The sequence below is a fragment of the Hyperoodon ampullatus genome (assembly GCF_949752795.1).
Source record: "Hyperoodon ampullatus genome assembly, chromosome: 13".
NCBI lineage: Eukaryota > Metazoa > Chordata > Mammalia > Artiodactyla > Ziphiidae > Hyperoodon > Hyperoodon ampullatus.
Genome location: NC_136926.1, coordinates 78,556,930 through 78,573,023, shown reverse-complemented (window position 1 = coordinate 78,573,023; position 16,094 = coordinate 78,556,930).

The window sequence follows — 16,094 nt, the reverse complement described above, 5'->3', positions numbered from 1 at the left end:
AGTAGGCTTTACCTCATTTTAAATATAAGCTTGAATGTTGAAAAGTTATGATGATACTTTTGGAAATTTCAAAGCATAGGAAGTTTAAATAACACACAGGATCATAAAGACTCATGTATCTCCAAAGATCCTAAGAAAATCAGAGTTAATAGATATTTGATTAATAAAGTTTGGCAGACTAGTATATGAAATCAGATTTTTTTAAAAACAACATTTTAAAATTTATTTCTTTTTAAGAAGTATCTTGATTGTAAACCTCCTTTCGTTTTTGAAGGAATTTGAGAAGCCAGCATTTGCAATTTTTAAAATGGACTATTTATTATAAGTTCTCACACATGAAATATTTTCTACTTTGAAACTCCTTACATTAATGATAATTTATACTCCCCCACCCAATATTAATGGTGTTGCACAGAATCCAAAAAATAATTCAAATATTTTACTAATGATTTCTTTTCTAAAAATTTAAAGAAATTAAATTGTACAGATTCTTTCCCCAGAATATTTGCTATTTGCTTTTCAGCATGAATTCCTTACACAAGTTTCCTTACATTTATCTTTTTCACTTTTAAGTTGAATAAAGGAAAACAATTTTTCACATAACTGGAGATCACATTAATTGTGTTCCATTAATCAAAGTTTTACAAAGCTTCGGAATTTGAGCGTGTAACATGCACAAGAGATAAAAGGCTGAGATAATTTCCACCTGTTTTATGAACAGTAACAATTGTCTAGGAAAAAAACTGTGCCATCCCCACTTCTGCCTATTCATCCGCAATTTGAAATAGATGAAATAGATTCTATGCATTTGGGTGAACAAAGAGTGAAGTTAATATAGAATACTATCTGTATTAGTTTTCTATTGCTGCCATAAATTACCACAGACTCGTGGCTTAAAACACCAATATACTATCTTACAGTTCTGTTGGGCAGAATTCCAACAAGGGTCTCACAGGGCTGAAATCAAGGTGTCAGCAGGGATGCATTCCTTTCTGGAGACTCTAGGGGAGAATCCGTTTTCCTGCCTTTTCCAGTTGTTAGAGGACACCTGCCTTCCTTAGCTCATGTCTTCCTTCCTCCATCTTCAAAGCCAGCAAAGACAAGGCAAGTCTTCATCATATGCCACCACTAGGATCAAAAGTCCTAAAGAAATAGCACATTATAGAATTTATAATATCAACCTGTAGATTGGAGAGATGGCGGGGAGATGCAGAGGTGCAATTTTGGTGATTTTGAAATCATCTCATCTTTGAGGTAAACTTCATAAAATAGTCAAACCTGATTCTAGTAATATACTGTTATAAAATCATGTTTGTCTACCATATAAGCACAAAATAGGAACATTATTATTTGTTTGGTAAATAAACTATTAAATGTAGCAGAAGGTCATACAAGAAGTTGTTATTACAGGGTCATAATATGATCATAAATTACCCCGTTGCTAAAATTTATTGTGGGCATATTCATTTAAAATACAGACACACACTTACTTTTTTCACATGCAGACATATGGTTATTAAACTTTTAAAAGGTTATGATAGAACAATCTATAAATAAAATTAAAAGTCAAAATAAATATTTTCCATATGGTTGACATTCTGTCTAATAGTTATTTAGCAGTTACTTAAAACTAGACCAGTGCTGTACAATAGAAATATAAAATAAGCCACATATGTAAAGTAAAATGTTTTAGTATATTATATGGAAGAATAAAATGAAATAAGTGAAAGTAATTTAGTAATATATATTTCATTTAATACCATATACCTTAAATATTAAGATTTAAGCCTGTAATCAATGTAATATATATATAATGAAATTAAAACTTTGATATTGAGAGCACCTCTCAATTCAGACTGGCTACAATTCAAGTATTTAATAGTAATACGTAGCTTATGGCTATCATATGAACATCTAAGGCTTAAACATATGAAGGATTCAATGATGGAAATTAAAATTCTCTAACTTCAGGTACCTTGCAATTTCATGGAGTAAACCATCTATGTATATAATTAGACACATAAAATATAATATTTTAAGATAAAAATAAAACCAGATATTTGTAAAAATAGAAATGAAGAAGTCAATTCCAGTTAAAGGTATTAAAGGGATCTAATGGATAGAGGACAGAGATAATGCTAAACGTCTCATGATGTACACTCTCCCCAACACTGTCCCGAGCACACAAAGAATTATTTGGAGCCAAATGCCAATAGGACCGAGACTGAGAACCTCTGCTATAACTGAAAAGCAAATAGAACTTTTGGAAAATGGTATCTATCATCCACAAACTTTAGCAAATTTTCAATTATTTTTTAAATTAAACAAATCAACACCTAATTACAAAATCTATATTTGTCAAAATTGCAATTTCAAACTACTCTGCTTCTGCTCTTCATTCAAATGCATCTTAATTTACATAGTCCAATTCTAACTCTCATGCTTTTCTTTATATTTATATACATACATATATATATATATATATATATTTTTTTTTTTTTTTTTTTTTTTTTTGCGGTACGCGGGCCTCTCACTGCCGTGGCCTCTCCCGTTGCAGAGCACAGGCTCCGGTCGCGCAGGCTCAGCGACCATGGCTCACGGGCCCAGCCGCTCCGCGGCACGTGGGATCCTCCTGGACCAGGGCACGAACGCGTGTCCCCTGCATTGACACGCGGACTCTCAACCACTGAGCCACCAGGGAAGCCCCTTCATACATTTTAAATCTTTCTCTTCTAGTCTTGGGGCAACATAGTTTTCCTCCATAACCCTGATGTAAAAGAGTTATTAAGAACTTTTATTATTTACTTAAAAATCTCACACATAAAAACAATTATTCTAACTTTAGTCATAAGCATTTTATAAACTGTTTCTTAAACTTTGCCAAGAGATAGAAGGACAAATTCAGAAATGAAAATATTAAATTCTGAGACATCTCTCACGACTAAATGAAGGAAGATTGTGTGCATCGAGGTTTAATGATCCACTTCAGTTTTAGCAGCAGCATTACTTATGTTCAGGGTTTTAAATATTTCCCCTGATAAAGTTTTATTTCTCCTTTTCATCAAGGAATTTCCATTAATAGTAACTGAGGAAGATGTCGAATTGATGCTTCTAGAGATTTACTTTTCCAGTAAGATTTGGATTGAAACTGAAGTTACCTCCCTACTAAGTAAATACTATGCACTTACTAAATGTTTAACACACTTAAAAGTTTACTTAATTGCTAAATAGCACATTGTCCCTTATTTAAATTACTTATATGATTAATTTTAAAGCATTATTATTATTAAAATTGTTTCTACTTCTATCAATTTAATTTTACAGCTCTATAGAGACCATAGAGAACAGGACCAGGCTTCATCTGCAAAACCCAAATTCAGTTTAGCTTTATTATGGTCATGAAGGTAAACCTGATTATATTAAACTCTTCAGAAGCAGAATTCCAAATTTTTCTCTTTGATTGTGTCAAAGGAAAATTGCATTGAACAAAGTTAAACAGTTAAGGAAGAATTTGCTCAAAACTATTGCAATAAGGAAGAGAAAACTTTTTTCTCTCCTACCAAACCACAGGCTTACATTTAGAAGAAACATATTTTAGAATAACTATTAACCCAGGAATGCCAAGAACACAAAAATTATCTAATCAGAAAATATTTTAGAAAATGTCATTCCAAACTGATTATGTAGAAAGAACACATATGTTTATTTTATTAAGTTATTTTGTATAACTGTTAAATCTGAATATTAAATTGCACTTTCTACATGCTTAGCTTTCCAAAGTCTCCCCTATACCCTTTTCTTCCAATCTAGAGTCTAAAGAAACATAAAATATTAAGGTATAATCAACAATGTGGGGTGCCCTAAGTCTGTTTCTCTTTTTCTATGACCATAAATAATGAAAGAAAAGTAAGCGGGGACGAAGTGAGAGAGTGGCATTGACATATACACACTACCAAATGTAAAATAGATAGCTAGTGGGAAGCAGCTGCATAGCACAGGGAGATCAGCTTGGTGCTTTGTGACCACCTAGAGGGGTAGTATAGGGAAGGTGGGAGGGAGACGCTAGAGGGAGGGGATATGGGGATATAAGTATACGTATAGCTGATTCACTTTTTTATACAGCAGGAACTAACACAACAATGTAAAGCAATTATACTCCAATAAAGATGATTAAAAAAAAAAGAAGAAGAAGGGCTTCCCTGGCGGCGCAGTGGTTGACAGTCCGACTGCCGATGCAGGGGACACGGGTTCGTGCCCCGGTCCGGGAAGATCCCACATGCCACGGAGCTGCTGGGCCCGTGAGCCATGGCCGCTGAGCCTGCGCGTCCAGAGCCTGTGCTCCGCAACGGGAGAGGCCACAACAGTGAGAGGCCCACGTACCGTAAAAAAAAAAAAAAGAAAAAAGAAAAAGAAAAAGAAAATCTAAGAAGACATTTATAATTTTAGAACAAGAATTGATTAAAATTGTTCTATTTCATAGGCATTAGGAAAAGACTAGATGTACAATACAATAATATATATCCTTTAAGAAAAAAAAGAGAAGGTTAATTTTAAAGATTCACTTGACAACTAGAAGAAAAGTCTGGATTGCGGTCCAAGCTCTTCCCGTATGTGTGTGACCTTGAGCTGTTTCCACTTTTTAGATCATCTCTTAAATCATTTTTAATTGCAAATATTATTATTATCCAGGGGCTCAATATAAAAATTCTAACAATTTCATGCCCATATCCATTCATTCTGAGTGGGTTATTCACTATTCTCTAATCATGTAATTGACTTTCATATGCTCTTAAACAGACATAAAATAATGGTTTACTAAAACAACTGGTCACATGCACTCACTCTATCTGGAGTCAGAATCTGCAAAAACTCCTTTTTATTCTTTACTTGCAGAAATGCAAGCTTGCTTTCAAGCGTGAAGAAATAGGGAACTCTTCTATTGGAAAAATGAAAACATGACATCAGAAATCAAAATATCACTTTAAGTATGAAATTATTTTAAATAAAATGACATTAAAGTGGGTTAGTTGAACTTAACTTCTTGACCATTCATCTATTATGCCATGTGAAACAACTTTTCTTTACTAATAACAGAAACTAGAGGATATGCAATTTTTTAATCAGGATCCTAAAACACTTATTTTTCCTCCACTTCCTCCTCCTTCTTTTGCTACTTAATTAGGTTAAGAAAACTCTCAAGTGAGACTAAAAATTTGATCCTGCACCATCATAAGTGGCAGATTCCTTGTATTAAATTTTCTTGTCATGCATTGTATCTTAAAAAGAGCAGTTATTTGCTATTACATTATGTTGTTACCTATCCATGCATTGTATATTAAAATGAGCAATTATTTGCTATTACATTATGTTGTTACCTATCTAAACATAAGCTTTTATGACAGTCAAAAATTGTGAAACATTTATATAGTTAGGAGAAGTCATTAAGGAATGACTGCTATGGGAAATAACAATGGTTAAAGATTGTAATTATTGTTAATTCTTTGAGATACATTTACATTTCTTAAGACCTTTCTGAAGTCTCCTGCGGACGTTTAGCTTGTGTCCAAAACTATAAACAAAATGAAGGGAAAAAAAGAAAGCAAAAAATGATTTTTGAGATGAACATCATGATTTACTACCTCCATTTTAAAAACAAAAATTTAAAAATAAGCTTGAAATTAATCAGTTGAAAAGTGTTTCTGGCAGTTTTTAAAGTTATTGAAATCGCATAACTGATCAGTTATGTAGTCTCCTACAGTTTCCGATAAAAATTTTTTCTTATTATCATTATTATGAACCAAAGGTTCACACCTACTATTTTCTTGGTACTATGTAAATATTCATCTTTTCTAATGAATAATACCCACAGTTAAATTTCAACACAGGAAGTATAATAATGGTACATATTGTATGATCCAAGGAGCAAATAATGTGTTCAGCATTTAGTATTTGGTGTTTAGTATAATTATTTGGATATGTGTTTTATATATGTTCCTATTTATATGTTCCCTTGAGAGCAAGGATCACATCATTTATAGCTGTGTGATATGGAGAATGTTTTCAATCTCTGCTTATTGTTTTGCAATTGCAAAACTGGAATAATAAAACATTTACCTCATTGGGCTGTTGTGTGAATTAAATGATTACTTAGAATCCAGACCAGACAGAGAAGGAGCAAGCTGGAGTTGTAGTATTCTTCTGTCCATAAATTCACAGTCATAAATCATGCCTTGTACCTTACAGGTCCTCTAAAAACTTGGTTGGATAAATAATGACTAATAATTTTAATGTGGAGAGCTATTAAGTCATGGTGTCCAGTGGGTTGAGTTAGACTTATCTGGTTCTGAGCCAAAGTTCTACAAGTTCAAACTTTGTAACCCATAAACAAGTTTTGTTCTTAGCTGCATTTTCCTTATGTTTAAAATGAGAGATATAAAAAAAACCTGCCTCACAGTTTTGGTGTAAGAATTAGACAATTTTACTAGAGCAAAAATTAAGCATAATTCTTAATACAAAATACTGTGCTCAGTATATGGTCGTAAATATTATAATGATTTTATCAAATCTCACAAGAATTTTCAGACCATCTACCTTGCTGAATTTGATGCCATATATAAATAATGTGGAAGAACCAATATGGCACTGTTCATTTTTCATGTCCTTGTTTTTCTTATGATTTGTATTTTTCACTTTCTGTTTTTCAATAATGTAGTCTGTCAATCGTGCTTTATTCTTGTTGCCAGCAGAGACATAAGTGACACCTAAGCAAAACTGGGAAAGCAAAGGAGGCTTCTGCTGCCAGGCAGATACTGTTAAGCAAACTCTCCTGATGGATCTTCTAATTGTTCCCTTTCCTTCATCTTTAGTGGCTCACCTAACCATAGTTAGGCTATACCTAACTATGCCAGATGGAAAACAAACAATATTTTTTCTGAGAATTTCAGAAGAAATTCATCCCAAGATTTAGCAAACCTTGCTGTCAAGGCATTTCTCATTATATCTCACTTAAGTCCCTGACAGTGTGATATATACATATTTCTATTTTTAATTCCCACTGATGAATTAATGAGGCTCTTTGTTAGATTAGCACCGCATATATTTGAAGACATCTATGAAATCAGTCTACAGATTTATTTTCTCAAGACAATTGTTTTCCATACATGACTGGTAATCAGGATCTCCTAGAGCTCTGATTATAAATACAGATGCCCACGTCACAGACTACAGCAAATGAATCTCAATTTTCAGGAGAGAGGCTTAGAAGTCTGAATTTTTAGAAAGCACCCCAAGTCTATCTAATAACTTACATGTTTGTAAACCTCTGCTAAGAAATTTTTTTGGTCAATGAAGTAATCTCTAATAATAGGGTAGGAAAATATATTTGCTTGAAAATATTGAACAGAATCAAATTGTAAAAAAAAAAAAAAAAAAAATCCAGATGGACTAGAGTCAAATGCCTTAAGGAAAATAATTGCCAAGAATAGCTTTTATCATGAAATATTCTCAAGAAACCTATGAAGCTATATTTAAGGATTGACACTTCTGTTTTTATTTATTTTTTGTTAATATTTTTATTACTATACAATGCATATTTATTATAAAATTTTCAGAATTTTTTAAAAAAAGGACAAAGTGAAGAAATAAGAACCACCTATAATTAAACTCTCAGTTATGATAATTACTGACATTTTTGGTGTCTAGTTTCTACTTAATGCATGTGGATTTTTTTTTAACAAAAATTAAATATTTATATATAACTGTGAAAATTCCTTTTCCACTTAATGAAATATGTTGAAACATTTCTTCATATTTTCATATTATCAAATTTTCCTTCAACTGAAACTTTGTTAGCTGTATGCTTTTGCTTACTTAGATGGTAAAAATTCAATTAACAAATGTCAAATTATTCCATATTTTATTGCTTATATTATTTTGTTCTTATAGATAACGTTTGGTGATTATAGTTAGCTGTTTTAATATATCCATGACCACTTCTGTGCTATATTTCCTTTGAAATCTCTAATTTGCCCTCCAAAAATCTTATCCTAATTTATTCTCCACAGTCTTTTATCAAAGCACCCATTTTCCTACATGCCAATACTCAGTGTTAAGGTTTGTTCATATATTTTTCTCCTATATTTTACACTTTGGAATATCAGGCAAATGCTGGAATATATAAATAAATTTGAAACGTTTATCATTTTCTGTGCTTCGATCAGCCTAAAAAGCAGGGTGATTACCTATTTCTATAAGATTTAAGAGGCATTCTAGCATTAAATTATGAAAGATTGATACATAGAAGAGCATAATATATAAGAATATTGTTATATTCTGATTTATACTGGGTAAGTGAACTTTAGTCATTTATATATTCATGGAATTTATTTTCATTTTTCCAGGTTTAAAATTTATTAGTATAAACTTCAACATAATAACGACTTTTAACTTTTTTTGCCTTTTTAATCTGAGGATATCACTTTTTAAATTGCTTAAGTGTGAAGTTCTTTTATTTTCTTTTTTATTGAATTATACTTTGCAGAGTTTTTCCCGTTATATTAACCTTAAAATAGTGCTTGTATTTACCTATCAATTCTTCTGGATTTGTTATTGTCTTTGTACTTAAAATTATGAATTTTGTTTGTTTTTATTTGTTTCAAACATAGCAAGACTTATACACACACATTATTTGTCTAACAGACTGAGTACTTCTGTGGTAGCCAGACCTCATACATGTAAATATAAGGTAGACTATTGCAAACAGCTTTCAGTATAATAGGCATATTCAAATAGGCAATCACAGGTTGCAGTCGTTTTAGCTAAGTGGTCTCTTTTTTTCCCAGCATCTTATTCTGATTTAATGGATTCTGATTGATTACTTTAAAAATATCAATTCTCATCATGCACTGACACTGGAGTTCTTTCTGTCAGTTCCACATCATGCTTTATGGGAAGGTTCTTTTTGTCCAGGACCTCAATACACTTTCTGTGTTCCTGCCATCTGTTTCGTAAGGTTTTCATTCTCTTCATATACTTGGAAACATGGTTTGGGATGATGTGAAACATAGGAAGAAGGGATGCATCGCTGGATGCATCAAAAAGCAACCCCTAGGTAGTACTGATACTTAGATCCTAACCTGGGAGATCCATTCTCAACTAGTGCTGCTAGAGAATAAATTTCTGATGACCTAAGGTATCCATTGACGATAAGGAGGTTAGTTCTCTCCTGTGAATGTAGACTGTCAATAGCTCTGTACTATTGTTGGTACAACTGAGGAAACAGTCACTCCCATAGCTTGCTGCATTCAGTGGTTCAGACAAGAAACCTTATTTGAGAACAACTGCTTGCAAGACATTCTCACTTTTGTGCAGTTACGGTGGGAAAATCATGGTTTTGGAAGAACAGCAGCCCAGTTCCTTTGTTCTAGAAATTCTGGGTCTCTGAATCATAAGTCAGACTTTGGGAGAAGTAGAAAATATTAGTTCACCTTTTTAAGATAAACTCATTTTCATAAAATGAAATCAGCTTATGCTTATGCCATGAAAGCTATGCCTACATAGGTTTACTTCAATTGAACTATTTTTTAAAAATTTATCAGTGTCTATTCTTTCCAGATTCTTGTTTTTAGCTTAATTACTTTCTTTTTCTGTGGGGCTGTGATTTTCTTCTTTGATACCTCTTACATATTTTAAAAGGAAATTGAGAAAAGCTTTATCCAAAATTACTACACAGATGGGATTTTTAGGGTAACATTTTGCAGACCTTTAAAAGGATGAGATTCCAGTACTCTTTTAATTTTCATCATTAATCCATATTGCCCATACATAAGTGAGAGTTTATTGCTTTAGATATCTGATTATTTTGCCATTTCAATTTAATTGACAAGAAGAAATTAGTACCACCAATCTGTTGGTAGTTTAGGCTTTATCATCATCAACAGAGTAGTATTTTTGAAGAACTGTTAATAAATTATCTAATTTTTTACAGTTTGTAATAAAGGCAGCTTTTGACCTCTCCATCTTTTTCTGACATATTTCTATAAGCAATAGCTTTCCATCTTGTAACTGAATTATTTTTCCCTTCATATCAAGTTTCATTCCATTTGTTTCTGACCACTCATCTCTGTGAAGTCATTTTCAATCTATGTGGAGACATGTTGAGGACACTATTCTCATGTTCTGATGCCAAGATACCAACTTTTGATTGAAGGTCCAAATCATAACAAGTCAAGAAACATTATGCACTGTAATTTTCTTGGCTCAGAATCAAGTATGTTTTGCATAACAGCTCTATTCTTGTTACAAATATGTTAAAACACTTTCTACTTAACTTTTCTTCATTTAGCCTAATCAATTAGATGTTTTGGTTTCTTTTGTAATGTATCAAAATGGAAGAAATTTAAGATGCATGCAGAAGTCATACAGGCAGTTCTGGAGCCAAAGGGGATCCACAAAAAGTGAGATATATAATTCAAAGATGATTCCTTTGCTACAATTACCTGATTACTGGAAATAGAGAAACTGTGGTCATCAAATCATACTGAATAATCAATAACATTTCATTCAGCTGATGGAGCCATTACCAAATAGCAATGTTATGATTCATACTTTTGATTGGAAAAACTATCACTTTTAATGTTTGTCAAGGCAATCATATCAAAGGCTACAGCTCCAGGAAATGTTCTATCTATATATTAGTTGTGCATCACTGTGCTTTGTAATTCTCCTTCAACCAAAAAGAATTTAACAAATCCAGCATCTGCTATGTGATAGCCATTTTGCATATTACTGGCCACTAGGGATACAAAGAAAAGATACAGTCCTTGTCTTGAAAAAAGTCAAAGGGTAATGTCATAAGATATAATGTAGAAGTCGGTACATCTGCTCTGGAATCAGCCTTAATTAGTTCTTCACTCAAAATGGATGTATCATGTTGCCTGTGACACTTAACCCTGGCCAATAGAATTAGAAAAGCCTCTAGAGAATGTCTTAACTTCTGTTAAGGAAGATAAATCAGTTTTCAGAGATTATAAATGATTAGCTACCCAAATAATATATGTAATATAATCATTTAAGTTGTAAAAAATTTGACTTTTGGAACAGAAAATACTAACAATGATGTAGTCTAAAGATTGAACTCCAGAAGTTAGGTTGTACAGGAAAAAAGACAACAATGACCTTTTTGATCTTTAGTCTCATTACACACTGTATATACATCAGGAAGTGATAAATTAAGTCTGTATTACAGGGTGTGCTTAGGAATCTAAGATAAGGCAAACACACACTTAGGGTTGTCATTTGTACATTTCCAACACCAGGTTTCACAGGTAAGTCTGAATCCAGCAAACTGAAATTTCCAGAGTGGTCAAAAAATTTAGAAAGAACATGAGATTTGCTAATAACTTTCAGTTTATTTGAAATACATAAGAATTGAAGAATTAGAATATATCTAAGACAGAAGGGGTAATATTAGCTGTTCTTGAAATAAAAATATAGATGTTTACTTGGAATTTTAAAGCTTTTTGGACACATATACTATATTATATGTATTATATATATATTATATAATTTACAATCTCATGTATGTTTGTGTTTGTAATTATGTATGGAGAAAGAGAGAGAGAGAGGGAAATTGTTAAGAAGAAAAATAATAAACAAAAGCTAGGTCAACTGGTAGCAAACGAAAACAGTGTAATTATTTTCAGCAATTGTGAACAGTTTTAAACTCTTTATTGCATTTGATTGCCCTGACATTTTGTCTAACTAAAATGTCCGTCCATCAACTTATGTAATATAAATTAAAATTCTTAACTGGTAGTTAATCCAAAAACTTAGTGGTTCCCTGTTTGTTTTTTCCTTCAACTTGTGGGGTTGTTTTAGTTGTTACTGTAATCGGGGGCTGGGCTCCTCACTGATGGATGCAAATTAGGACAGTTAAGCATAACAAAATATTTTTCAGTGTCTCATACAGATTTCGATTGGCCTCTCAACCATTCATGGAAATGACAAACTTGTTTTATTTAGATCTTAATTCTATTCTACAAATGAACACCAAGTTCTGTACTGTTTTATAGCATTTTACTATACACTGGATATTCCAGAAATACAGTGTGGAATTGTTCAGTTTTTGAGGAAGCTCCATCATCAGTGTAGCTGATGTCACTGTCGGCATTTGCATCCCTGTAGGACACCCCTGTGTGCATCCATTTGTAGTTGTTTCTACACCATGATTCTACAAAAAAAACTTGGCATTTTTTTATCTTCTAGTCTGGCATGTGTGAGAATTTACATGGTGGAAGATATTATTTTATTATAATTTTTCTTCCTCACTTTACAGCTAAATCTTGATGGTTACTTCTTTTAATATTATGGTGTAACTTTGTTGTTTGTTTCCTATGGATATTTTTTCAGTGTGCGTATATTAAAAACTTTGTTATAAATGGTACGTTAGGTTTCTTAGGTTAAGGTCCATGGCTATAATTATACAAGTAGAAAAAATATTAGTTTGCTTTAAAAAATAATTGGTTTCTTAATATTGTTTACTATATACCTAAGTTATTCCATTGATTTAAAGAAATGATTCCCAATGTTTCCTTTAATAAATATGCCACCATAAAACTGTTTAAGAACATTTTGTAAATAATTGGTCCTCTGTGATAAACTTAATCTCACTGCTTTAAAGAAGAATATGTTAAAATCTCTCTCAGAAATAAGATTTCAGAGAAAAATCATTGATTTTAATAGCTCAGACTTTTTCCTTTATTGAAATAGAATAATAAGATACATTTCATATAGCTTTGTCATTAATGTATATTCTGATTTGATTTTGTTGGATGGAGTTGTGGGAGGGAAAAAATAAGAGATTATTTCCAATTGTCTCGTCCTGTCAATCTATGAACTTGTAAGCATTTCTTAGATAACCAGATTAATAGATTAAAAGTTGACTATATATAGAAAAACTATGATTCAAAACAGAAAAATTATATTATTCTATTTACATTATTTTATATTATTTAAATGTGCTCTTCAAGTGAAACAGTGTAATACAATAAAAGAACGCTTTATATAATTTGTAAATAATTCTTTTAAAGCATTCTTTTCTTTAACACTTGCTTCTAACTCACAATTCCTGTGTGATGAAGTGAAATTCAAATGTAGATTATTCAATCTTGGATTCTTTTCCTGGGGATGGGAAGGGTTGATTTAGAAATTTTATGATTTTTGGTTACAAATATTAATCACCAGAGATAGTGGGGAAAAGAACCACAGTAAATCTTGTATATCTGTAATTTTTAAGTTTTATTTACTAAGATACTATTGCTATCAAAATGTCTCAAAGCTGTTTTTTTAGAACTGATATGAATGATTTTACAAATAGGATACTTAATTTTGTTTGTTTAGATGCTAAATTGTAATTGAATTTTATCATGCTTCTCATTGACAATAAATTCAATAGGTATTATATAAAATTTATAAATCACATGATATAAAAGTGAAACAGAATTTCTTAAAGATGTTATGTTTCTGTTGTATTGATAGAGAAAATGTATAAGTTTGTAAATGTGAGAATCTGCTATTTGAAAATAATCTTTTGGGGAGATATACAGTGCATTAAATAAGTATAAATATTATTATTATGGAGAAACTGATTGCAAGTAAAATTCAAAATACCTTTCCTTAACTTCTTGAATTATTGTTAACATGCTTATTAATAAGCTCAGTTTCTCTTAATTTTAATAAATATTTTAAAAAGTGTATTATTTAAAATCATTCAGATGTCCTGGATCTTCATCACTGTGTTAAAATGAAAAGCAATGCAGAAATTTATACCTGTTTTTCAAATGTACTTATGCTATATAAATGGAAACTTTGGAATCAAACAATAAATTTCTTTCCTATTTTCTATCTTTATTTCAAAATGGAGAAATAATGATTATTTGGTTTCTGGCATTATAAATAATATATAATCATCATTACCCTTGTTTCCTACTGAAATTTCCTAAGATTTTAATTAAGTTTCTCATCAGGGGATCTGCTTTGGAGCATTGTATATGTTTTGTTTCTATCAGCTCACTCCACTGAGTTTAAACTTCAGGATATTATGATCCAAATATCAATTGCCTCACAGTACAATATAAATATTATATTATTGAATACATACATAGTACAAGTGAATATTGTATATAGTACAACATAAATATAGTCCAAAGTATTAACAACATGGGAGTTTTACGTCTCATTTTGTGTAACTTTTTATTTTCTAATATGTAATGTAATTGTAATGAACATAAGAAATATCATTATTAGAGAATTAAAATATTAACTAGTAGCATTTGAATCAAGTACTTCCTAAATGTAATAAAATTTCGATTTCACTTCTGCCCAAACTTTTAAACATGAATTTGATATTATACTATGGCTCTTAGGTAACGTAAAAGAAACAGAGTTCTTTTAAAAATAACTTTTAAATGTTGCTTATTTATTCCTTTTTCAACATCCACATTAAAACTGCCACTTCCGGGAGTTGAGAAAGATGGCGGAAGAGTTAGAGGCGGAGATCACCTTCCTCCCCACAGATACATCAGAAATGCATCTACACGTGGAACTGCTCCTACAGAACACCTACTGAACGCTGGCAGAAGACCTCAGACCTCCCAAAAGGCAAGAAACTCCCCACGTACCTGGGTAAGGCAAAAGAAAAAAGAATAAACAGAGACAAAAGAATAGGGCCGGGACCCGCACCAGTGGGAGGGAGCTGTGAAGGAGGAAAGGTTTCCACACACTAGAAGCCCCTTCGCGGGCGGAGACGGCGGGTGGTGGAGGGGGTAAGCTTCGGAGCCGCGGAGGAGAGCGCAGCCACAGGGGTGCGGAGGGCAAAGCGGAGAGATTCCTGCACAGAGGGTCGGTGCCGACCGGCACTCACCAGCCCGAGAGGCTTGTCTGTTCGCCCGCCGGGGCGGGCGGGGCTGGGAGCTGAGGCTCGGGTATCGGGTTTCAGTCGGAGCGCAGGGAGAGGCCTGGGGTTGGCAGCGTGAACACAGCCTGAAGGGGTTAGTGCGCCACGGCTAGCCGGGAGGGCGTCCGGGGAAAAGTCTGGAGCTACCGAAGAGGCAAGAGACTTTTTCTTGCCTCTTTGTTTCCTGGTGCGTGGGGAGAGGGGATTCAGAGCGCCGCTTAAAGGAGCTGCAGAGACGGGCGTGAGCCGCTGCTAAAAGCGCGGATCCCAGAGACGGGCATGAGACGCTAAGGCTGCTGCTGCCGCCACCAAGAAGCCTGTGTGCGAGCACAGGTCACTCTCCACACCTCCCCTCCTGGGAGCCTGTACAGCCCGCCACTGCCAGGGTCCTGTGATCCGGGGACAGCTTCCCCGGGAGAACGCACGGCGCGCCTCAGACTGGTGCAACGTCACGGCCTCCGCCACCGCAGGCTCGCCCCGCATCCGTGCCCCTCCCTTCCCCCAGGCCTGAGTGAGCCGGAGCCCCCGAATTAGCGGCTCCTTTAACCCCGTCCTGTCTGAGAGAAGAACAGACGCCCTCAGGCGACCTACACGCAGAGGCGGGGCCAAATCCAAAGCTGAACCCCGGGAGCTGTGCGAACAAAGAAGAGAAAGGGAGATCTCTCCCAGCAGCCTCAGAAGCAGCGGATTAAATCTCCAGAATCAACTTGATGTACCTGCATCTGTGGAATACATGAATAGATAACGAATCATCCCAAATTGAGGAGGTGGACTTTGGGAGCAAGATATATTTTTTTTTCCCCTTTTCCTCTTTTTGTGAGGGTGTATGTGTATGCTTCTGTGTGAGATTTTGTCTGTATAGCTTTGCTTTCACCATTTGTCCTAGGGTTCTCTCCGTCCTTTCTTTTTTTTTTTACTTAAAAAAAAATTTTTTTCTTAATAATATTTTTTATTTTAATAACTTTATTTTATTTTATCTTATTTTATCCTCTTTCTTTCTTTCTATTTTTTCTCCTTTTTATTCTGAGCCGTGTGGATGAAAGGCTTTTCGTGCTCAAGCCAGGAGTCAGTGCTGTGCCTCTGAGGTGGGAGAGCCAACTTCAGGACACTGGCCAACAAGAGACCTCCCAGCTCCACATAA